The sequence below is a fragment of the Sciurus carolinensis genome, chromosome 3 (genome assembly GCF_902686445.1).
Source record: "Sciurus carolinensis chromosome 3, mSciCar1.2, whole genome shotgun sequence".
Taxonomy (NCBI): domain Eukaryota; kingdom Metazoa; phylum Chordata; class Mammalia; order Rodentia; family Sciuridae; genus Sciurus; species Sciurus carolinensis.
Genome location: NC_062215.1, coordinates 111,002,017 through 111,026,469, shown reverse-complemented (window position 1 = coordinate 111,026,469; position 24,453 = coordinate 111,002,017). Strand labels below are relative to the sequence as shown.

The 24,453-nt window shown below is 35.4% G+C and overlaps 1 protein-coding gene across 4 annotated transcripts in view; it reads left to right on the top strand.

The window, feature by feature from the left end:
• Positions 1-24,453, top strand: part of Rbms1 (RNA binding motif single stranded interacting protein 1) — a 205,625-nt gene that overhangs the window by 1,324 nt on the left and 179,848 nt on the right. The window lies entirely within an intron of this gene.

Here is a 24,453-nt window from a genome sequence, read left to right as displayed (position 1 = left end):
TGACATGTAGCCTGATAGATTGTGACTAGCTTTCTAGGGACCCCGGGTACTTTGTTAACGGGCCTATCTTATTTTCCCAACGACAATTTGATGCCTCCTGAACTAAATTTCAATAAAATTATTTGGGTCCATGAAGAGTGGAGATTTCATTGCTTTGGAAGCTTCTTCCACAATTCGGGAGGGCGGAAGTTGGATGCACCAGCGGCCTTCAGCTAATATCATCTAGCCCAACTCCCCGTGCCCGAGTGCCCTTCTAGATCACAAAAGAATCAGGTATGGATGCAGTGACTGAACTTTCTATGGGAGATTGCAATCATGCCCTGCTTGCTGGCATTTGGACATTTCTGGCCTGGTACTAAGAATCTCTGATTCAACCTTGATAAGCTTTTCTTTCTTACGCCTTGTGTGGTCCTGTTGTCATGCACCTACAACATAACCCTGTATTTATGTCCACGTAAAAAAAGGACACTTGTCAGCAGGGTGGGAATTTCTTAGCACTGGAGGGCTACACTTTTGCTCCCTCCCAACTCCCATTTTACCTTGGGTCACCAGAGAGCAGTAAGATGGTAGCAGCAAGGATACCCCGATATTCAGTTCTCTTTAGTTCTCACATAATTGTTTTCAAGAACTTGAGTGAGATGCTAGTTTTTTGTTAGCTACAATGTAGCTGTTAAAAGATATTTTGTAGTGTAATCAATGCTCTACCTTTTAGATGCGTTATATATTTAATGAACTTGTTTAAATTATGCAGTATTGGGTGCCTAAAGGACAGCCTATTCAACACTTAAGTCTATGAATAATAAATGCTTACACTCAGGTGAGGAAGAAAAAGAGCCATGTTACTACAGGCACTTTTACCTTTGTAATTTTTATGTACCATTAGTAAGTTAGAAACCAAGTGTATAACATTTAATATAGCTAATGCAATGCCATTTGGCTTTTTTTTTTTTTTTTTTTCCCTCCTGTAAATAATTGAAGAGAGAGACAAACAGCAAGAGCCTGCCCTAGTAATTAGGGTCGGATCCCAGAAAGCTTTAGGGCCCATTTTCTGAAAGTGTGCTTCCTGCATAAAGCATTTAATATTGATTTGTGTTACGGTAAATGACATTCTTTCAAAACATATTTTGCTGTTTCGACTATGAATTCTGAAATCTGGTTACTCTGAATTTCTTTGTTTCAGGAGAAAGGTACACATCCTCATTTGACCTATATAATGTGGTATTAAAGTTTGGTAATTAAATCTAAATTCCCTGTTGTAAAGGTATCTTGATTATTTCAGAAAAATGAAAAATGACTAGATGCAGATTTTAGATAAGTAGAATTTAGAACAAATAGCCCCTTTTTTCATCCTTTTTATGTGTTTTGTTAATGTGGTAATACTGTGAGAGAGTAAAAAATATAGACTTAATAACAAGCATTGGCTAATCTACCTAAAGAGTAAAATCTGCTGTCAGCTGGGATGATGCTTGGCTGTATGTGTGTTTTAACCTTCTTCCTGATGGAAGGGATAGAATACGTCACTCTGTTTAAAGTACAGTGATGTGTTTGCTAACCCCAGTTGTTTTGAAACTTCTGTTTGGAAGCTATATCCAAAATAGAAGAATGGCGTGATCATTTAAAAAGTGATTTTGACTTGTGATCAAGAGATGGATGTGATTTTCTTGAATCAAGAAGGAATAAATGGCTATGATTTCTTTCATCAGAGGAATAGATATACCAATTAAAATGGCATTTTAAAATGATTTTTATTACCATACTTTAAAAAAGTTATATATGCCAACCTCCTCTTCTTGTGTTGATGATCCAATCAGAGCATGTTTTGGCAAATTTATGTGATAATTTTTTTCCCATAAAAACATTAGTTACTTCAACATTTTATGCAAATATTTATGGGGCTATAATAGGGCACATGACCGTATTGGCGTGCTTTGTGCTTTAACAGAAGAAAAAAAAATCATCAGAAAAAGAATACCTATGCACTAAGTATAAAGTAAATTTGAGGGTGTTATGGGAGGGCATGGATGGAAACAAAGATTATGTAATTTTCATAATATGTTATTGTAGAGTAGCACAGATTTCAAGTAACTTGATTTTTATACGCTGTTGGATTATTTTGTATTTCTCAGGCTGGATGGTCTTATCACAGCAGGTTCTCTTTATCACTCAACACATTCATTCTGAAATGTATTTTGGTGTAACTTTATAAACGAAAGCACATATTGTTCTAAAAGATTAAAGTACTGGGCTATATTATAAAAGCATAAATTCATTGTCCACTTCTCAGCTGCACAGAAAAAAATGGCAGTTAACATTTTTAACTTAAAGATTTGTATGTACACATTTTCAACCTATAGCTATACAAATTTCACTTATTGTAAAGGCAACCCTTGAATCATGATGTTTATTTCAAAGATACTACAACATACATCACTGTCAAGTTGTGTATGCAAATATTTATCAGAATCGAAATACTTATTCTATTTCCTTTGAAGAAAGGGAAGTACAAAATTTTCTTTACATGGTTAGTTTGATATTTTGTACCAGCTAATAGCAATTTGACATATTTATAATCTTCATTTGATTACATTTTTGTGTATATAACAAGTTTGATTTCTTTGTACAGGCATATGCTGAAGAACCTTTCTAAACTTAACCCTAAAATTTGAAAAAACAGTGCATGATATAATTTGGGATTCCTTTAATAAGGGATACTAGGACAAAACAGTTTCTGAATTGAACTTTCACAGGCATTTACCATTTTTTGAATTTCTTAAATCTTAGTTGTAGCCAAATGAATATTGTATCAAACAATCTTTTTCTCTAGAAGATTAGGAGTTATATTAGAATTTTGATACATAGAACTGAGTATAAGAAAGTACATTGAAAGTACAAAGGTATAAGAAGTGGAGTGCTTTGTGTCTTAAGATGTAACCATATTTAAGAGGTGATAAAGATTGCTTAAACATATTAATTTAGTAATGTAATATTTTACACTGATAAATCAACTTGATTTTCTTAGGGATATTGTGTCTGTTTGAAAGTGGTATCAGAAGACTCGGTCATGGAAATGTTAAAAAGAAGATGCATTATAATGCAACATTGTAGTACTTTCCCTTTCTAATAGTTCTCTTTTAGATTTCCCATTCTATTATTTTATATATTATTTTCTCTATGTTGGTAGGCAAACTTTAAGCTACTAGAAGGAAATAGGAAGAGATAAATGAGAAGTAGAAAAGCATTTTATCTTTAAGTATCAGTATAGCTAGATATACCTTACATTTTTGTCAATCTTGACTTTGAATTTAAATTCAAAGGTGCGCAACTTCCATGTAATAATATAATTTCAAGAAAATGCTTTTTAAAAACTTGGCTGATAAATTGTTCTAACTTTGTATTTTGCTTGATGGTTTATAAAACTTTAAACTTATCCCTACTAATTTAATAGGCACTGAAATTTCAGTTACAGGTCTTTTTTGTAAAGACAAACGGGTAGTTTTTCCTTTTCTATTTACTGAAGAAGTTGAAAGGAAAGAAAATTATTTTTTTCAAAATTTGGGTAACCAAGAAAAGTAATCTAGAATGGAGAGATAAGTGCTCAGGAAAAAATGAAATCAATATTTAAAATTCATTCTTTCTTTCTAAAGATGAGGAATTTCTTATTTAGTTTGTTTCATTATTGTTCCTTTCACTTAAGTTCATCTTCTCCAAGCATGGTCTTGCAACCCTACTGTAGCCTCTCTTTACAGAATGTGGATACCTCCCTTGTTCCTGCCTGATTCTCAAAACAGTAGGTCTTAAATAAATACTTGTTAATGAACTACTATTACTCAGAAAAAAAAATGCATGCAAAATTACCTCAGACCCAAATCTACAAATATAATAATGTAGCCTGATTTTCTAATGAAATCTCAATGTACTTTAATTTGTTTTGATTAATTTTATTTCTATAGCAAAAATTTTCAAATGTTTTATGAATTAAGATTCCTCCAACAAATCACATATTGATAGGTCAATGCTTAATTGGTGGAATCAGAAGTGCTGTTTTCTGTAATCTTCATTAAAGAATACGGGTGCCAGAGAAAATCTCAGTGTAGTATTTTGACTGGGAAAATCTCATATCAACAAATTGGTTATTCAGCGCATCTACCCTCCTTATCACTAGCCCAACCCCTTTGCCAATGCTGCCCAAACCTCCTGCCTAATTTTCCAGAATATTTCATTTTTTGGTATATTTCAGACATGTGAAAACATTTATTCATTTAGTGAATAAATATAAACTAAAGTTGAGGTACTAAGAATTATAGTTAACTTCTCAGTTACTGACTGTTGTGTAACCCTAAATTGGGCATTGAACCATCTAGCTTTAAAACTGGGAGAATACAGTTTCTATCCTATCCATTGTAATATTAGAGGACTAAGTGAGAATATTATCAAGTTGCTTTTCAGTGAGAGTTTTATTTAACCGAAAATAACTTATTTTAAAGAAAACATGGTAATATGTTATTTAAAGGCAGCACCATAATATTTGATATAAATCAAACCAAATATTCAAAAATTGAACATTGGGCTTAGGGATGTTATATGCTATTCCTTTCTAATGAATGAATAGTAAAACATAGTAGAACTCAGCTGTGCCTCTCCAGAGGCAGCCCTTGGATTATACAGTCTCAGGGCTGGGAGTTTGGTCAGGTGATACACGGCACAGTGTCTTCTTGGAACCATGTGTGTCAGATACACGTATAAATTTGAGCCCACACACAAATTTGATAATAGAAACTAAACATTTCTTAATTCAATAGATATGAGGGGGAACAAAAAGGGCAAAGGGACTGGTGACAGCTAAGCTAACAACAAACTGAACATATATCTCCTCTAATCTAATTCCTTATTTTTGCTTAATGTATCTGGTCTCCTTAACATAATTATATGAATATTTTAATTTTTCAAACAAGCACTGGAAAATAAGTGTCAAAATGATGAGAGAGAAACAAAAATGAGAGGGCAAAATCAACATCTAGATCTGCTAGGGGAGCAAATGCGTAATATTGAACCCTGTCAGTCTCCCTCCATTGTCTTTTTAGCCAGTTCTTAAATGGATGCATTTGTGATTTTAGAAGATGAAGAATAAGTACAGTCTCCTCAATGATGAGTATGAAAACCTAGATTCTGAAAGATTGCATGCTAATATGAAGTTAACTTGTTTATAAATCTGGCACAGTAAGCATAGAATACCATCAACAGGTGAAAGATGTCCTACATTGGCCATAATGTCTATATTCTCGAATTAGGTTAACTTTTAGGATGGTAGCTTATTGAAAAATTGCCAACGCTCATGAAAGGCTAAAACATTTGCCAATCAATTGTTGTGTTGAGTGACCCCAGTGCAGCATTCCCTGCACTTGACATTGGGAAAGGTTAGGGGTTAGAATGTCTGGTTCCTGCTTTCCAGCACCTCACAAAGTGCCAGGGAAGACAGAATAGATGCAGTACAAGAAATAAGTGAAGAATATTTACAGCATAGCGTAGACAGAAGGCAGCATATCCGCCAAAGGTCTAAGTGACAGAGAAGGCACTAAGATGTATGTGGGATTAAAAACTGCCATGCATTTTGTGAGAAAAAGTAAAGTGTTAATAAAAGCTACAGTGAACCAGGGAATTTTAGAGAGAAACCAAGCTTTAAATAAATGAATGAAAATTTCTTGAACTGGTTATCAACATTGTTTTGTTTTGTTGCTTTATAATTCTCTTGAGAGTACTTAGAATTTTTAAAGATTAGCATGTTTTTCACTTTGTGTTTACTCCTTCCCCTTACATTTTCATATTCAATTATTTTATTTTACATTATTTCTAGTTTTATGCTTACAAATGTGCTGTTAAGCCAACCTATTAAGGTTGTGACAGGCTGGTAATGTAATCCTTAAATGATGACATAATCTGTATATAGTAATGTTACTTTTATTATTTTGAGCCATTTGAAATGATGTTTGTTTCTCCTAACTCATTAGCCTCACTTATAGCAAAGCAGAAAAATAAAATCCAGAGTTTTAAATGCTTCTAATTTGATTTTTGCCTGCAATCTACACATTGATGATGTGTAATGTGAGCAGGCAATTTTTTTCAGAAAAGAGAATTTTAAAATTATTCCTGATATTTTGTGGACACCTCTGTATCTGATCACTATCGAATTTTAATTCTTTTAAAATGTTGTTATTCACCTCTGCAAATGAAAACAAGTGCTTTCATAGTCATATTGCCCTCTACTTGGCCTCAGTGTGGAACCCAGGACTTATCCCTCTGGCTGCCCTTTGAACATGTGCTATGCAGTTGGGCTTCTGGGTCCCAGACAAACAGTGATTTCAGGGAAAGTTCTTGTGCAAGAAAATGAGATCATGTCATAGATGTCATAAATAATTTTCACTGGTCTTGAAAAAAAAAATGCATCACCTTCCCAGCTCTGCAAGTATGGACCCATTTCACAAAAAGTTGTGTTTTTATACGAGTTAAAAATTGAGTATTAGCAGAATTGAATGGATACCATCATGGAATATTGAGGTCGTAACCTGTGTTTCTTGGGGAAAAATCAAAGTTGCCAAAAATGAATTTTATATTACAAGCTTATATCAATAGTATCCTCATAAAACACTATATTACCATTTCCTCTGCTGAATATATTCTAATCATGATGTTTTTGAGTTACACTTGAGAGTTTATTTGTACTGCGGATCCTCTAAGCCCTCCCTTACCCATAGAATCACAAGAGGAAATATTTTCACAGTTTTATACAACAGTCTCAGGTAAAATATTTGGTTATATGGAAAAGTAAAGTTTATTAGACATTTATAATATCATCAAGTTTACATTTATCTTCTTAACAACAACTTGGATTTGTCATCAAACAGGCTTTTGATCAATACAGACATTTATGAAAAAAAATTTGTCAGAAAAATTATTTTCAAGTCATTATCTGAAATACTCCCAAAGCCCTCTCTGCTTCCTACAAAGCACAGGTCTGATTAATTTTATTGTTTTTAAAATGAAAGTCTTTAAAAAAAAGTTTTCTAATTTCATTGTCTTTTTAGGTTTCATTCCATATGATCACTTGAATACTTTTATTTAAAAAATAAATAACAATGCAGAAAGAATTGACTATTGGAAAAGTGGCTGACATTTTTCTCATTCTCTATGTGATTGGTTCAGTGATTGGGTACCTTAACTTACAATTGAGTTATGTTTTTAATAAGTTTTCTTCTACACAGTTCACTTGTCAGTTGGCTATTTAGAACCTGAAAATCATTTCATATATACATTGTTAATAATGTTTCCAGCCAACCCATAAGAGCCTCTAAAAGTAACCCACATTTTAATTCACATATAGTTCTTCTAATTCAACCATAGAAACAAGTAACTTACCAGAACATGTTTCTTGGAGAAGGGGGTGAGAGTTGGAATTCCAAGAATCTGTCTTTCCCCTTTTTAAGGTAGGGGAAGACAGTGCCTCTGTGCAGTTCCTAAACGGGGCTTTGAGTTTTTTAGCATTGAGGAAGGGTTTTCCAGAAGGTGGGAAGCGTGGCTCAATATGTCATATGAGTCAGACATTTGCAAAACCAGCTCTTGGTGCTGAAGTTTCCAGCAAGGGTCAGGACCTAGGAGCCCTCCTTGCTCTTAGACTAGCTGCTCACTCCTCTGTTTTCTAGTGCTGGCCTCAGAGATAATCTCTTATTTCCTCCCCCAAATCCCACCCCCCGACTGGCCCTACCAAAGATAAAAGCAACCCAAGGTTGCTAGGAGTGCTTTCCTCTTAGATGCTTATAACCTCAGAGCTGCTCCTTGCTCTTCTCCAGCCCTGAATCAAGCAGACATCTCTCAGGGCTGGCAACGAGAAGGAAACAAAAAGACAAAGTCAGAACTGTGCAGTTCTATCACTTTTCTTTCCCCAGGTCCACTGATAGTTCATGAGGAACTCCTAACCTCTTGAGAATTGGATGATAGCATAGATTTCCCATTTACCTCCAATTTTTACCTAGAATTAGCCTGTGGAGCACAGATTAAGAATCCTACCCTGACAGGGGAATAAAGACTGAACCAATCTGTGCCTAGGAGGATTCCTTATTATTTTTTTTCTAGAATGTGACTCAACAGACTCTAGGGTGAAGAACTATACAAGGCCCAATGGCCTACAAAGTGGGAATGAGTGGGAATATGTTCACGGCCCTGTCCAGTAAGGGTTTGGACAATCTCAGAGGGTTTCCTTCCTGCTTTCTCCCCTCTCCTGCCTCCAGCTTTTCATCCTAGAGTTGGGCCACCCTGATCTTGCTTTTGATCACTAACAGGTATGTGTGCCTGTGATGGATCCCCTGGAGTGCTGTCATATTTAAGCTACTCCCACTTGATATGCCCAGTTCAGGGACCAAGTGTGTCTGACTTAATTTGGTTAAAAGATCTTTACTATCTCTTAATGCTACTGATTATGATTAAAAACGTGTCTACTACAATTTCCATTTTGAATTGGATTTTTCTTTTGATTCCTTACCCAATATTACATGGAAATTTTAAATAAAAATTTACTTGGTAATATGTGTGTTATGGAAGCACAGGCATGATGTAATTCTTTGAAGAAGTATATAATTACCGTAATGGAAAGTATTTTGATGAGATTGTAATTTAAATACAAATATTCTGATAGAAGAGTGTTTACATTTTTTATTAACCCATACTAAATTCAGAGTCACTTAAAATCATTTTCCTCTATCTTGAAATTTCACTATTCTTTATCTTAAAAAATCATGAAAGAATTGTGTGTGTTATTAATTCTCAAAAGATGAAAAAAGATGTTGCTTACATGGTAATAGTTCCTCAGATTTAAATTTTAATACCAGAAATCCTAAACATTGATTTTGATTGCTTTTTTAATTTAAAGAATGGATTATTTTTTAACATACAGATGGGTGATAGCTGGTACTCCTACCCCTCTGTCTCTGTCACAAAATTCAAATCCATGTTTCAGCAGTACAGGATGTTCCTCGGTGCACATCCTCTGAGCCCTCAGAATTTGATTTGACTGTGCGGTCTGAGATAGCATGTTCAGATAAGTGCACTCTGATAGTCATCTGTGTGTCTGGGCCCTAATGAACATCTGCTTTCTAGGGCGCCACAACAGCACCTTTCTTTGTTTCCTCTTCCTTTGCCTCTTTGATTCGAATCTTGTTAAACCCTGCAAATGGGGTCAGTTTTGTTTGTTTTTCAGTATGCAAATTATCCTATCTCCCTTTTTGGGGGGAAAAAAGACAAATATTTTAAATGTGAATGAATACTCTGGGAATTGAAAAGGAGACTGCAGAATGCCACAGCTATAGGTCTTCTCTTAACAACTCAGACATATTCTATGAAAATCTTCTAGTTGAGATTGTATAGATGGAATTACCAGGCCAACTTAATTAAATTCAACACACACCTGCTGAGCAGGCATTGTATTAGGCCCTGGAACTTGCAAATATGTAATTAAGATGTAGTTTGTACCTCTGTGGAGCACAGTGGGATTTTAGTTTTTGTTTAAAGTTTGAATTGGAATAGAATATACATGCAATATAATGCACAAATTGCAAATATGTAGGTTGATATATAGTCAACAACATTTCCAGTACCCGGCAAGCACCTTATTTGTACCTACCAAAAGTAACTATTAATCGACTTTGATGAAAAATGACTTACCCTTTTTCATATGTTCATAGATTTCATATGTTCATATGTTTGTAGATTGGTTTTGCCTATTCTTGCACTTCATAAAAATGAATTCATATTATAGGCATCTTTTGTGTCTGGCCTCTTTAACTCATCATTATTTTGGTTTGATTCATCGATGATACTATGTATGTAGTTAAATTTTTTTTTTTAATGCTAGGTAGCATTCCATCACAGAATATAGCAATTTATTTATCTGTTCTATTATTAATGGTCATTTGGATTATTCAAATTTTGGCTATTATGAATAAAATTGCTGTAATCGTTTTTGCTCATATCATGTGTTCAGCATATGCACATCCTCCTAAGAGTGGAATTTGTAGGTCATAGGGTATGTTTATGTTCAGCTTTAGTAGATATTATCAGTTGCTAGCAAAGCAGAGAAATTTAACTGTTCTCATCTCAGTCTTTTTAATTTTAGCCCTTCTGGTTGGACGTATCTCCTGGTTTTAATTTGTATTTCCCTGACGATTAGTGATGAGTACTTTTTTTTCATTTCCTTTAGGACAGAGACTTGCTATGTTGCCCAGCTGGCCTTGAATACTGAGCTCAGGCAACACTCCCAGCCCAGTACTGGGCTTACAGGCACTAGCCACACCAGGCTTACCCTTTTTCATATGTTCATTGGCAAGTTGGTATCCTCTTTTGTGAAATCTGTTTCAAATTATTTGCTCACTTTTTAAAAATAATAACCCCATACCACACAACTCAGTGTTTGGCTCACTTTTTAAATTGGTCTTTTGTTGTTGTTGTTGTTGTTTTGTGTTTTAAAATAAAATCTGGATATATTTTTAAAATATCCTTCATCTGACATAGGTATGAGATTATCTCTCAATAATTCTCCCTTTCGTTGTCTGATTGATATATTTTAATAAAGAGAGGTTCTTCATTTTAGTGAAGTCCAATTTGTTGATCTTTTATAATCATGAATTTTTGTGTCCGTTAAGGAAATTTTGGCTTATTTTAAGATCATGAAATAGTTTCGTACATTTTGTACTAGAAGCTGCATTTCATACTTCACATTTAGGTCTGCAGTTCTTTTCTAATTATTTTTTTTTTGTGTTTAGTGAGAATAGGGTCAACATTTTTTTCCCTTGTATGAATATCTAGCCCAGCACCATTTATCAAAAGAGGTTTCCCTTTTTGAATTTCATTGCAAACTTTGCTATGAATCAAATGACCGTACCTGTGTGGTTCTTGGTCTGCATTCTTGTTTTGTTTCATGTTTAGTTTTGTGCCAATGCCACATTGTCTTAATCACTTTTGCAATTCAGGAAGTGCATATTCTTTCAAGTGGTCCTAACCATCTAGGTCTTTTGGATTTCCTTATAAATTTCACTATTAGCTTGTCCATTTCCATAAAAAGAAGTCTGCTAGAATTTTTGTCAGAATGATAATAAATCTATAGAAAGTCTTTGGGAGAACTGATATCTTAACACTGGTGTGTCTTCCAAAACTAAGTGTGATATATCTTTTATTATTTATGAATTTAACACTTTTAAGTATTTAATAATAAATGCAAGGGAAAGTCCCTATTGTTTTAAATGCATCCAGTAATTTCTTTAAGTTCTGTAATATGATAATTGACATAGACTAAAGAAAACGAATTCTTTTGAAGAGAGAGAATATTTATTATTAGAGATCAAAATTAATTTTCAAAAGTATCTTGCCACTGAAACTTACCCTTTAAGAACAGATGACATTCTTTTTGATTTTTCTTGAATGCATCTCAAAATGTAACTGTTTTTCCTTTATACTCTTTATTCTTTCTTTGAGGCTTTGTTTATTTGATGTTGTTGTGACACCCTATTGCCCTGTCTTATATACTTATAAGCATAATAATAAATTGAACTAAATTAGTTTTGCTTGGAGAATTTTCTGACATCCCTTATGATTTTTTAATATGCCTCTGATATTGTAAACACAAAGACTGGGAATTTCCACTTAGATATTGCCTTCTAAGCAAGAGAGCAAGCTGCTCTCTGAGTTTCAGTTCCTTCAAAACTTTTCTTAGATGTTCTAAAAATCTTATATATATATGTTTTATTTCATGTTTTATATTTAAAGTTTTAAGCTTTGATTATTGCCATATTCAGCTAGCCAAAAACAACTGCATAGTAGAACCTTCAAAGCTTATTAGTTCTGGCACGGCTGGCCTAGGTTGAGTAGGTGGTTGAATAGATGACTTCTGAAGTTCCTTTCAACTCTACATTTTATGATTCTGGGAATTTATAACATCCAGGAATCACAGTGTTAGAATTGGAGGAAACTTTAAGATCATCTAGTCTGGGTACTCACTTTACAGATGAGGAAAGCTACCCAGACTGAAGAGTCAGGAGCAGAGCCCTTGAGTGCAGAGGGAGGAGGGCAAAGTGGCTGGAGGGTCAGCTTTGCTGGGACCAGGGCCTGCCCTCACCATGACTGGTCAGTGCCAAGCCTGCAGAGAAAGAAAGAGGGAGACCACACCTGAACTTCAGCAGCCACCAGGGAAAACTGGTCACAAGGTTTTATAGAGTGTGTGGGGGGCCAGTGGTGTCAACAGGACTTAGTAGTGGTCACTTGTCTGAGGTCATCCTCCAGTGAGGGCAGACCAGACTCCTCACTGCCCTCCACTAACCTGGCTGCTTCTTTTCCTGGCTCACCAGAACCACGTCCCCAGCTGCCTCTGCTTTGTCTTCATGTTTCTAACTCATTGCAAATTAGCCTGATAACCCTTAGCTGGCAGGCCCTGCTCAGCCTGCGTTGCTCCTGGACTATTCATGGCCTTGTTCTGTTTCTGGATTCTTCCTTTACCACATTTTTAAGGGGCATTGTTTTTATAACCCTGGGTCTGGGGCTAATTTCCTCACCATTTCAGCAAACCTGGAACTTTCCCATACTACCAGGGTAGACCCCTGACTTTCTCTATCCTGCTAACTAACCTGCTGTATGACCTGTTAGGTTTTTGGTTGTTGTTGAACAACCCAGTGAGGCCCTGATTAAACACCTCTGTTGAACTCACTGTCTTGTTCACATCTTGATGGGATCCACCTTGTTTCTAAGTCCGCTGCTCCACGCTTGTTTCTGGTGTTTTCCTGAGATACTTCAACATAGTTGCGGATTGGCAGTCTTTGACATTCACCATGCCATCAGACTTCAGGAGCTGTGTTGTGGTCAACTGTGTGGATGATCTTCGAAAGACAAAACGAACAGTAGGTGGTCAGCAAGCCCATTGTACCGTTTGAGCATAGCTTTTCCCTGGTGCTGTTTGACTCATATACTTATTAAGTACATCAGCTGCAAATGTCATGACTGGCTATGTGCCATGCATTAGGGAAATCAAATACAGAAGAAATTGGGATATATTAAGCAAATAAGAGAGAATGATTTTTCCACAATTCACAAAAAGATTCACCAGTGAAAATGCCTCTTTAGCTCATTTACACGTTTCAAAGATTATTACAGGTCACTAACTCGTTGACAGAAAGTATAATTTAAAGTTAAGCCATCAGGAACCATGACTTATTAAAGGTTAATTAGATATTAAGAAAAATGATTTGTGAAAGAATTTCCGAAGTTCGTTGGAAAGGGTGAGTTTATTTTATCCATGTTTGAATTACAACCAACTTCTTAGGGTTTCTTAATTGAGTAAAAGCAAGATACAAACCACACTAGCTTTGTTTGTTTTGGTTTTATTTCTCATTGTTTCAAGGGTCCTTTGCTCTGGTTGGTTCCATCTTTTCTTATCTCCTCGAGCTGTGTGTGACCCTGACTGGTGAACTCTGGAAACTGGGGGATACACAGAAGGAACTGATGGGAAGGACTGCTGGAGAGTGTAAAATCATGGTACAACTGTAGTGAAATAAGTAGTGTGTGGACCATTATCACTTGAAAAGTGTATAGTCAGGAGGCTTCCAGAAAGGTGGCACAGCATGGAGAGACGTGCATTGGTGGAGAGCTCAGGGTCAGGGTTCCTTTTTACCCTGCAGTGACTGCTTCGGCTAGAAGATTCTCTTGATTGGGATTGAGGGAGCCCTCTTAAACAACATGTTGAGCCCCAACATTTTTCTGTTAATAATATTCATGTGTAAATAAGTTGTTTTAAATCTCTCCCCAAACATAGCCATAGCCTTGTATTTGAATTTCCTTTGCTTATTTAATTTTCATCAGTGAAAGACAGACATACTTGACATCTTAGGTACATTGTTTGTCTAAGTTAAAAATGTACATGTACATTCAGAGATTTAAAGTCTAAAAAGAAAGGGGAAGATTCAAATAAGCAGATAAAAGATTATTATCCCTAGAAATACAGGGCATTTCCTTTCTGATGCAAGTTTAAGTCCTAAACTAAAATTTTTGGTAACTTTTTCAAAAATATTCTGAAGCTTTTGAGCACAACTAACTCATGTTTTAAAAATATGCAGGTACATTCAAGAGGATTTATTTAGTTCTCTGTTGATGCTTTACTCACTCTTGGGCAGCCTGTAAAATCTCATTCTTAGGATGTTTTAAAAATAGAGACATTAGAGTTTACTAATTTGATTTTTCTTTTTCTTATTATATTCTAACTTTCACTAAGTGGCATTTCATTTGGACTGGACTGCATAATAAATTTATATTTAATGTTATGGGGAAAAGGCTGAGGAAGTCAGAAAATAGGAGGAAAGAGAAAACATCAAATGAAGTCACATATATAATTAAGTAAGAGGTTAATGTAGTGTTTTGTTAAAAGTATTTTTGTATACATGGGCCTCCTGCACAAGAATGTAAGATTCTTAAAGACAAGAACTATATTCAGTTTTGTGCCTACCACAGTGCTTTGCACCTATGATAGTGCTTTGCACATAGTAGGTACTTAATAAAATATTTATTGAATCCATCTTTTGTTTACTTGATATGATAGAGATAGGAGGCACAGGCTAAGTTCTTCAGGGATGAAACACTTCAGTTTCAAATGCATACATGATTAAAATGTGGGCTTTTAGTCTAAATTACCCAAGCAGTTTTCTCAATCTTGAGTTTTTCTAGTAGACTTGATCATAGTGTCCTTGAGGTGATCAACTATTAAGCTAGCTTGTCATTGTCACATAAGTACTTCACGAAGAACAAGAACAAAATATGAAGTCGTTATTTTAGATTAAATACAGCTGTCCCTTGGCATCGAAAGGGATAGGTTCCAGGACACCCCTTCGTTTCTTCTATTGGATACCAAAGTCTGCAACTGCTCACTTATTTAAAAGGTGCGGTAGCTGGGTGCCCCAGTGCATGTCTATTATCCCAGTAGCTCGGGAGTCTGTGGCAGGAGAATCTTAAGTTCAAAACTAGCCTCATTAATTTAGTGAGGCCCTAAGCAACTCAGTGAGACCCCGTCTCTAAATAAAGTACAAAAAAGGGCCGGGGATGTGGCTCAGTGGTTGAGTGCCCCTGGGTTCAGTCCTTAGTACCAAAAAAAAAAAAAAAAAGTGTAGTATTTGCATGATGTGACCTAAACGCATCTTTCCATATACTTTAAATTATCTCTGATTACTTGCAGTACCTAATAAAAATGATATGTAAGTAGTTGTTATACATATTTTTTTTCTTTTTTCCTTTGTGTGAATATTTCATTTAAAGGTTGTCATTTTTTAGAAATTTATTTATTTATTTATTTATAGATTGCATTTTGATTCATTGTATACAAATGGGGTACAACTTTTCATTTTTATGGTTTTACATGATATAGATTCACACCATTCATGTAATCATTCATGTACATAGGTAGTGATATCTGTCTCATTCCACTATCTTTTATACCCCCACCTTCTCCTCCCTCTCATTTCCCTCTATGTAATATAAAGTTCCTCCATTCTTCTCTTACCTTCCTTCCCCCCCTGGCCCCCAAAATATATCATCATCCACTTATCAGAGAAAACATTTGATTTTTTGGCATTGGCTTATTTCACTTAGCATGATAGTCTCAATTCTATCCATTTACCTGCAAATGCCATAATTTTATTCTTCTTTATGGCTGAATAATATTCCATTGTGCATATATACCACAGTTTCTTTATCCATTCATCTGTTGAAGGGCATCTAGGTTGGTTCCACAATCTAACTATTGTGAGTTGAGCTGCTATAAACGTTGATGTGGCTATGTTACTGAAGTTTGCTGATTTTAACTCCTTTGGGTCTAAACTGAGAAGTGGGATAATTGGGTCAAATGGTGGGTCCATTCCAAGTTTTCTGAGGAATTTCCATGCTGTTTCCAGAGTGGCTGTACCAATTTGCAATTCCACCAGCAATGTACAAGTGTGCCTTTTTACCCACATCCACGCCAGCATTTATTATTGCTTTTGTTCTTGATAATAGCCATTCTAATTGGAGTTAGATGAAATCTTAGGGTGGTTTTAATTTGCATTTCTCTAATTAGTACAGATGATGAGCTCTTTTTCATATATTTGTTGATCAACTGTATATCTTCTTTGTGAAGTGTCTGCCCAGTTCCTTAGCCCATTTATTGACTGGGTTCTTTGTATTTTTGTTGTAAAGTTTTGTAAGTTCTTTATAAACTTTGGAGATTAGTGCTCTGTCTGAAGTGTGTGTGGAAAAGATTTTCTCCCACTCTGTAGTTTCTCTTTTCACGTTATTGATTGTTTCCTTCACTGAGAAAAAGCTTTTTAGTTTGAGTCATCCCATTTATTGATTCTTGCTTTTATTTCTTGCACTCTTGAGTTCTTGTTAAGGAAGTCTGAACCTACGCCAACATGATGAAGGTTCAGGCCTACTTTTTCTTCTATTTGGTGAAGGGTCTCAGATCTAATTCCTAGATCCTTGATTCATTTTGAGTTGAGTTTTGTGCAGGGTGAGAGATAGGGGTTTAATTTCATTTTACTGCATATGCATTTCAAGTTTTCCCAGCACCATTTGTTGAACAGACTATCTTTTCTCTATTGTATGTTTTTGACACCTTTGTCTAGTACTTATGTTATAAGTACTTATGTACTTATGTGGGTTTGTCTCTGTATCTTCTATTCTGTACCATTGGTCTACCTGTCTATTTTGTTGCCAATACCATTCTGTTTTTGTTACTATTGTTCTGTAATATAGTTGAAGGTCTGGTATTGTGATACCACCTGCTTCACTCTTCCTGCTCAGGATTGCTTCGACTATTCGATGTCTCTTATTCTTCCAGATGAATTTCATGATTGCATTCTCTATTTCTACGAGGAATGTCATTGGGATTTTAATCGGAATTGCATTGACTCTTTATAGCACCTTTGGTAGTATGGCCATTTTGACAATATTAATTCTGCCTATCCAAGAACATGGGAGATCTTTCCATCTTCTATGGTTTTCATTAATTTCTTTCTTTAGTGTTCTATAGTTTTCATTGTAGAGGTCTTTTACCTCTTTTGTTAGATTAAGTCCCAAGTATTTTATTTCATCTTTTTGAGGCTATCATGAATGGAGTGTTTTAAAATTTTATTTTTATTGTTGTATTGCTCTCCCCACCTCCCCACCACCAAATATTTTCAGTCCATGCCTGGTTGAATTTGAGGCTGCAGAATCCTTCAATACGGAAGGTCAACTATATAGTTAATATAATGTGTATAGAAACGGGGGGCATTAAAATGAAAATTTCTACTCTCTTAATATAATTTCTCAAATAACATGGATGGAGCCTTCTTGAGAAGCAATTATACTTTAAGAAGAAAAGAAAAAGCTTTCTAAAGTCTATTTCTTAGGATTAACTGTAGGTCTCCATGGGGCTAGAACTGTGACTGGCAAGAATAAGTGATTATGTGAGTTAGGATTCCAGTAGAAAACACATGGCATGCACTAGGTATTAAAGGAAGGCTTACTAAACAGAAATATCTACATATGTGTTGGCAGGACTTAGGGGAACCAAAAAGAGACAATGACATATTCTTTAGCCAGCAAAGAATGGTCCCCTTTATTAGGCAGAGTCTGAAGGAGAGGAGTGGGGACCTGAAGGGGTGGCCCTGTAAGAAAGCTGCCTGAGGAGCAGTGACCTTCAGTCAAGGACCGAGACCAGCCCATGTTGACCAGACATCCCTTTCTGTCCCCCCATCTTCAGCTTTGCCAGTGCCTCTGACTAGAACAGATAGGATGCTGGAGGGAGGAGCCTGGTGATACAGGCATGTGGTTAGCCTCCCAGAGGACAAAACCCAGTGGAGAACACAGAGAGGCAGGTGGAGGCATGGGGATCAGCAAATTCTGTTGAATAAATGGGTGACGACTGCTCACCACCTTTCTTGATGGATAGTTTTGTATATTTCAGTTAACAGTACTACTTATTGCCTTCTTAAATATCTCTTATTATTACTCAAATGAGTGAGATAAACAGTGCTTGATGAATGCCTACTATATGCAAAGCATTTGACAGGCCTGTTGCTATCAATAGCAGATCAGTTTCTAAGAAAATTAGCTGCTATGGGAGTTGGACCTTGCTTTCCATAATAAATATCTAAACCAACCAAATAAGCATTGACTTTAAGTAGTTTGAAGTGACATTATAAAGTAACCTGAAGCACCTCATTTCAAGAGAATTTGGGAAACTTGCTATCTAAAGCAATTCTATAGTGCAATCCTGTCCAGAAGAACTTACAGTGATGTTGACAATGTTCTATCTGATGCAGTTCCACTGGCTCCATGGGCCTATTGAGCCTTTGAAATTTGGCTAGTGTAACTGAGAGACTGAATTTTAAATTGTTAGCCACTTGTGACTAATGGCTCTTGTATTGAACACAGTAGCTACTGTGTTAAACTTAAACAGGTATGTTTCCCTGATTTGATATTTTTGTTAATCCATTTTGAAATCAATTGGATCTTACGGTTTCAAATTTTTGGATTGGTGACCTCCATATATATGAACCTGCAAATCCGGTGACCAGCATGTGATTAAGATGAGGAAAATTCTAAGGTTTCGGCTAATAAAATCAAAGCAAAAATATAGGAACCCTTTTTATTGATAGGGTATGTGCTTTTTACAAAGTTAGGATATATTTATTTAGGCTGAATTATAGTTAAAAGTGGATTACCATGTGCAGGTTTATCAACATTAACAAACTAATTAAAAAACAAACTTCAATTTTTTTAAAACTTTATTAATTTAAATCTATAAACATACATTTCTATGATATAATTATTCTGGGTATTTGATCTTTACCATGCTAGTCAATTCCAACTGTAGGTGACTGGTTGTAAAGAATGACGATAAGAAAATTACTATATGCATGAGAAGATAACAGAATTTGATTACATATTAAAGATGTGTTCACCTTCTCTTCAGTATTTTACTTTCTGCAGTTTTGCTTCTTTTTATGTTTATTTTATTGGGTGTTTTGATACACACACACACATGTATATTTTCAGCTTTATGATGACACGTCTTTGAATCTAAGCTGAGTATTCTCTTTGACCTTTTAATGACACTGTGCCTTCTTTTTCACTTGTTATTGGAAATCTGCATTATCCTAAGTCAAGAAAGAATCTGAAAAAAAAAAAGTTACTTTGAAACTTATTCAATAGGGAGAGACGTATTATCACATCATAAATATGACATACTACCAGCAGTGCAACTGAAAACACTTCCCAGTGCTTTAAGTTCATGGATATTTGTCTCCTGATAAGTCTTATTTCTACTCAAGCCTATGTTTTGCCTACCTTTTCCACATTTGGCTTTATTTGATCTATCTTTAATCTGTCTTTAACAAGACACAAGACATAAGAACAGCCGGGAGTTTGACTTTGAAAAGAATCAAGTTCTAGGTTTCATTATGAAAAATTTTAAAAATGGCTTTTGCTGTACATGAGTGTTTTTGTTTTGTATAAACAAATGTAAATAACATAAAATTTACCATTTAATCCACTTTTATGTATACAATTCCATTGTTGTACAACTCTTAGCATTACAGAAAGTTCCTTAATTCTTATTATTGTGAAGTGATGTTTCAAGTTTCATAGAGATATTTTTGTGTCCGCTAAAAAGAACAACCACGGAGTTCCCTGAATTCTCGTTCATATCGGTCAACAAACATCTGCTAAAATCTTACCAAATGACATGTTTAAGTGGTATTCCATTAGTAAAGCCATTGTAAGCTTGTTCATCAATGCACACAAAAAGAGCATGTTGAAAATAACTTTTAGAATGAAAATGTCACTTTAAACGGGAAGATGTTATTACTTTACTTCTTTTCATTTCTCTTGAAGAAATCCAGCTAGCACTAGAGACCAGCAACATACTATGCCGAAGGAGGACTGTGGTTACAATGTGTGGGACATGCCACACTGTGACTCACCTTCTTTGAATGTATTTTTCAATTTTGCATAATAATATCCAGACTTAAGCTTATTTTCTTTTCTTCATTTAATTGAGTACTCGAGAAGATAATGCAACAATGAAAATTTTATTTTACTTTATGTGTGATAAAACATATAATTAACTTACAGTGTTTTATGAAAATATAAAAGATAAAACCATCTTTCTTTCACAACATGGGCTCATCTTACCTGTTGCCATGGTAACCAGGTAAACACTAACGCGACCAAATGGGTGGCAAAAATTTTGTCTTCTCACATAAATTGTGTTGAAAATTCTTCCTAGGACCTTTAAAAATAGGTTATCTGAATACAGAGAGACAGGCTTAAGTAATGGAAGAGAAACAGTCAAACTTTATTTGAATATGGAGAGTGAGTTGAGGGGGTGGAAATCTGTGTTGTTGAGAAAAGGAGTTTTTAGAGCAGACTGTTCTGGTATTTTATACCAATTATGTGCAGCCATTGCTTTGAATAATTTTGCTGCCCTGCTGAGATTTCCTTTTTACAAATCCTGGAGCAATTATAAGATGGAAGTCTGGAATGTATAAACAATGTCCTTTGAACAGTAAATGAGCCTCAATTCTTATGAAACTCAAGGGTAGGAATGTACTACCTTTTATCCTATGGCTCTCTGCCTTTCCTTCCTCCTTAATCAAAGCACAGAAACTAGGATCTACTTCAAGAATGTAGAGAAACATGAATTTTTGCCTAAAAATACTTTTAAATAATACATTCCCTCAAATTAGCAAAATTTCTCTGTTGCCTTAATGTAATAACCAGTGTACTTAATACCTATTCAGTACAGGTACTGATTACATATTCCCGTTGTTCTATTTCTAACCTTAACACAAGACTCTGTAATAGATTACCCTTTTTCATAGCCCTAAAGCAGAACACTGCTTTAAGAGTGTGCTTGGGGGAAAGAATGGCACCCTTAAAACATAGCATTAGACTGAGTTTCCAAATGCCAGCTTGTTCTGTATGACAAAACAACCTGCACTAATCACAGCGACCAATATATAAAATCCCAAGAGAAGTCAGCTGTCACTTGGAGTTAACTGTAAAAAGCCTGAACTCTGTTATTTTGCTGAACTTACAGACCTTGTACAATGTTTACAATAAGGTTTGGAGAGTTGCCTAGCATTGGAATATATACAATTAAACAACATAGTTGAACAGCCTTTTATGTTACCACTGCCAAAAGACCGCCATTATACTCACATGATAGTCACTCTTGGAACTCTTAACATAAACAGGAATAGAGAACATTCATTTGTAATTCTATCTAAGTGTGTGCGGGATTTTATTTTACTTATTCACATAAACCCTCATGGAAACTAAAGATAGCAATAATAAAGGGATCGCTGAATGAGAATTATTTCTTTGGCTGTCAAAGAATATAATACATTTATTTTATTTGCAATTGAGTGTAAGCACTCAGCTCTTTGGACTTTCATTTAAGCTTGTATAAACAAATGAGATTTATGTAAATTAATTACAAAATGAATTTTATTTGTTCCAAAATAACTAAAATTAATACAAAGTGCACGTTGTCGTTCCTTCATTCAGGTACTTTTAAAAAAAATATCATAAGCAAAGAGATAAAAGAATATTATGGATTAAAATGAAACAAAACACAGGTTAAATTTTAAGCCCATATCATGTTGATAGTTGATTAGACCAACTTAATACTTAGAACTAGACTAGAAAGGTCTATTCTTCAGCATTAAAGGCAACAATAAGAGAACGATATACAACTGCAGCAGATTTTTTTGGAGGAAAGTAGAAATATTTGAGATTGATTTATAGTTCTGTCATTCAGAAATATAAATATATATTTTTAATATACGTACTGGGTTTTCCCTAAAGTATTTTTCCTGTCAGTTTCTCAGGGATGTTTGGCTTTCTAATTCTGAAAAATAGTTTATATTGACACCAAAATAAAGCATGAGTATGTTGTTTGACACAAAAAGGCATAATTCAGTCCCAGGAGGAAGATTTGAGCTCAATTTAGGTCCCTGGAACCAGCAGCTCCAGCTGTTTTTGCCTCTAGTTTCTAGTCTATTGTCTGAAATTAGGGAATTTGTTAAGCATGTTAATAGAGACGTTTGAACTGCAAGGTGCAAAGTTTACCTGTTACTGTGAGGGAAAAATAAAACTGTCAACCTGGTATATGGAAAATTTGTAGCATATTTGAATGAGCATCAGAACACCTCAAAATATTGAAAAGTTACCTGAAATGTAATTTTTCAATACAAAATGAAACATTTGCATCCCTCCAACCCTGGCCTGAAGCTTGTAGTTTACAACCCTCAATCTAGACAGCCTCTGTCCTTTACTCTCTGTTATGGTGTAAATCCTTCTCCACACAACTCAAAATCCTTCATGGCTACCACTTATCCTCAGAATATGTGAAATCTTATATTGAGGTGGACCAAAGGAGTCCCCAAACATGGCTTTGTCTCTACTTTTGGACATGAAGGAGGTTTTAAGAATATTAGTTGTTGGTTATAAGAGATCAACTAGTTGCTCCAAATATCCCTTAAACAAACAAAGGGTCAGTTACCTATGAGTGTGACTGATTTGTGTGTTTAGGACGTGGAAAACAATGTGATCTATACACACTTGTGTATTACTAGTGAATTCCTAGTGGCTTTTTATTTTCCAAAGAAAATGAGTATTTCGAATATCTTCCTCTATTTGTAATTTTTCTATTATTTGAGAGATAAAGTTCAATTATAATTTTAGAAACTTTTTAAGTTTTCTAGATTAAAGAATTTCAATTGTTTAATTTATACTTGCATAGAAATCTCTCTGAAATGAGTCACTATAGTTGTTCTCCTTTTTGTTGTTTCCAAAAGGCAATCATTACAACATCCTAGAGTGACCAGTTTGGGTGCATTTGAATCTTATACATGGTAGCATTATGTTTTAAATTTTACTTCCAGTAAGTCACTTTTCTCTTCATGCCCAGTGTTGATCTTTTGAGTTACAGTTCAGGTTGGGCTTTCAGGAACAGCCCAGAATGACCCCCACCATAATTCCAGTTGCAATGGATAGTTTCGTGGAGGTGTTAGCTTTCTTCTTATGGGTATTGAAGATCATTTGTCACTTTTTGACCTACTTTCCCACAGCTCATTTCCATCAACTCAGTATGTCAGTGTGAAGAAAGGATAGTGTTCTACGCAGATGTGGAGATTTCAGTGTGGACCGCTTCTTCCCAGTGATGTACTGTAAAAATGTTAGAGTAAGCAGAGATGGGTCTGAGAGAGGTCTTTCTTGGAAGTAAATCCAAGAATTGTATCATGACTCTTAAGTTGTTTCTTGTTGAATTTCCTTACAGAATAAGGCTCATTGCACAGTAGTTCTTAACCAGGCATATGGAGAACTCAGGGATCAAAAGCAGCATGCTCACTGTAAGAGAGACTGTAGAACCACATGATAGAAGGTTGTCTGTTGTTGACAAACATTAACAATTGAAGGTGAGGACCATAGAATGGTATCAGGAGAGATGTCCAGAGAAAAAGCAGACAGACAGACCTCAGTCCAGGGCAGATGAAAAAAGCTCTATGAGTGCAGCAATAGTGTTGAAAGATAACCATCCTGGTGAGTGGCGTTGGTCTGGGGCTGGGGGCAGGAGCAGATGAGGCACAGTGTGTGTCTTAGTCTACTCAGCTGTCAGAGCAATATGTGTTTCTGGAATAAAAACAAATCTATTTTTTCACAGTTCTGGAGGCTGGAAGTCTGAGATCATGCTGTTGGTAGAGGTCTGTCCTTGGCTTGCTGATGGCTACTTGCTTGCCCTGTACTCTAAGCACCTACCTGTTCCTGGTGTCTTCCTCTTCTTACAAGGACACCAGTTTTGTGACTTTATTCAACCTTAATTACCCCTTAAAGAACCTTCTCTCCAAATACATTGAAAGTTAAGGGTTCAACATATGAATTTGGGAGGGACACAGTTCAGTCTGTAACTGTTTGGGGTGAAAAAGAGGAGCAGCATAGATGCAAGTCTGACATCTACATAGGAAGACCCTGCAAATGAGAAGTTAAGTTTTGAGCTGAGGAATGACCCTCTTTCAAGGAGATTAACCAGCAAATGCATGTAGAATGGGTTGGGAGGAAGGGAACTCTAAGTGTAGTATGACTTTGTCTTTTTAGAAAGGTTCCGTGGATACTTGGTCAAAGATTTCTTGACCCTAACTGACATACTGTCTATATTCTTTCCAATAAAATTCGCATTAAATAGCTGTTTTCATTACAGGACACAAAAAATATTTAAGCACAAAATGAAATGTGCTTGTGATGATGTCTTAGTCTGTTTTCTATTGCTGTAACAGAACACCTGAGACTGGGTATAAAGAATAGAAGTTTGGGCTGGGGTTGTGGCTTAGTGGTAGAGTGCTCGCCTAGTATGCG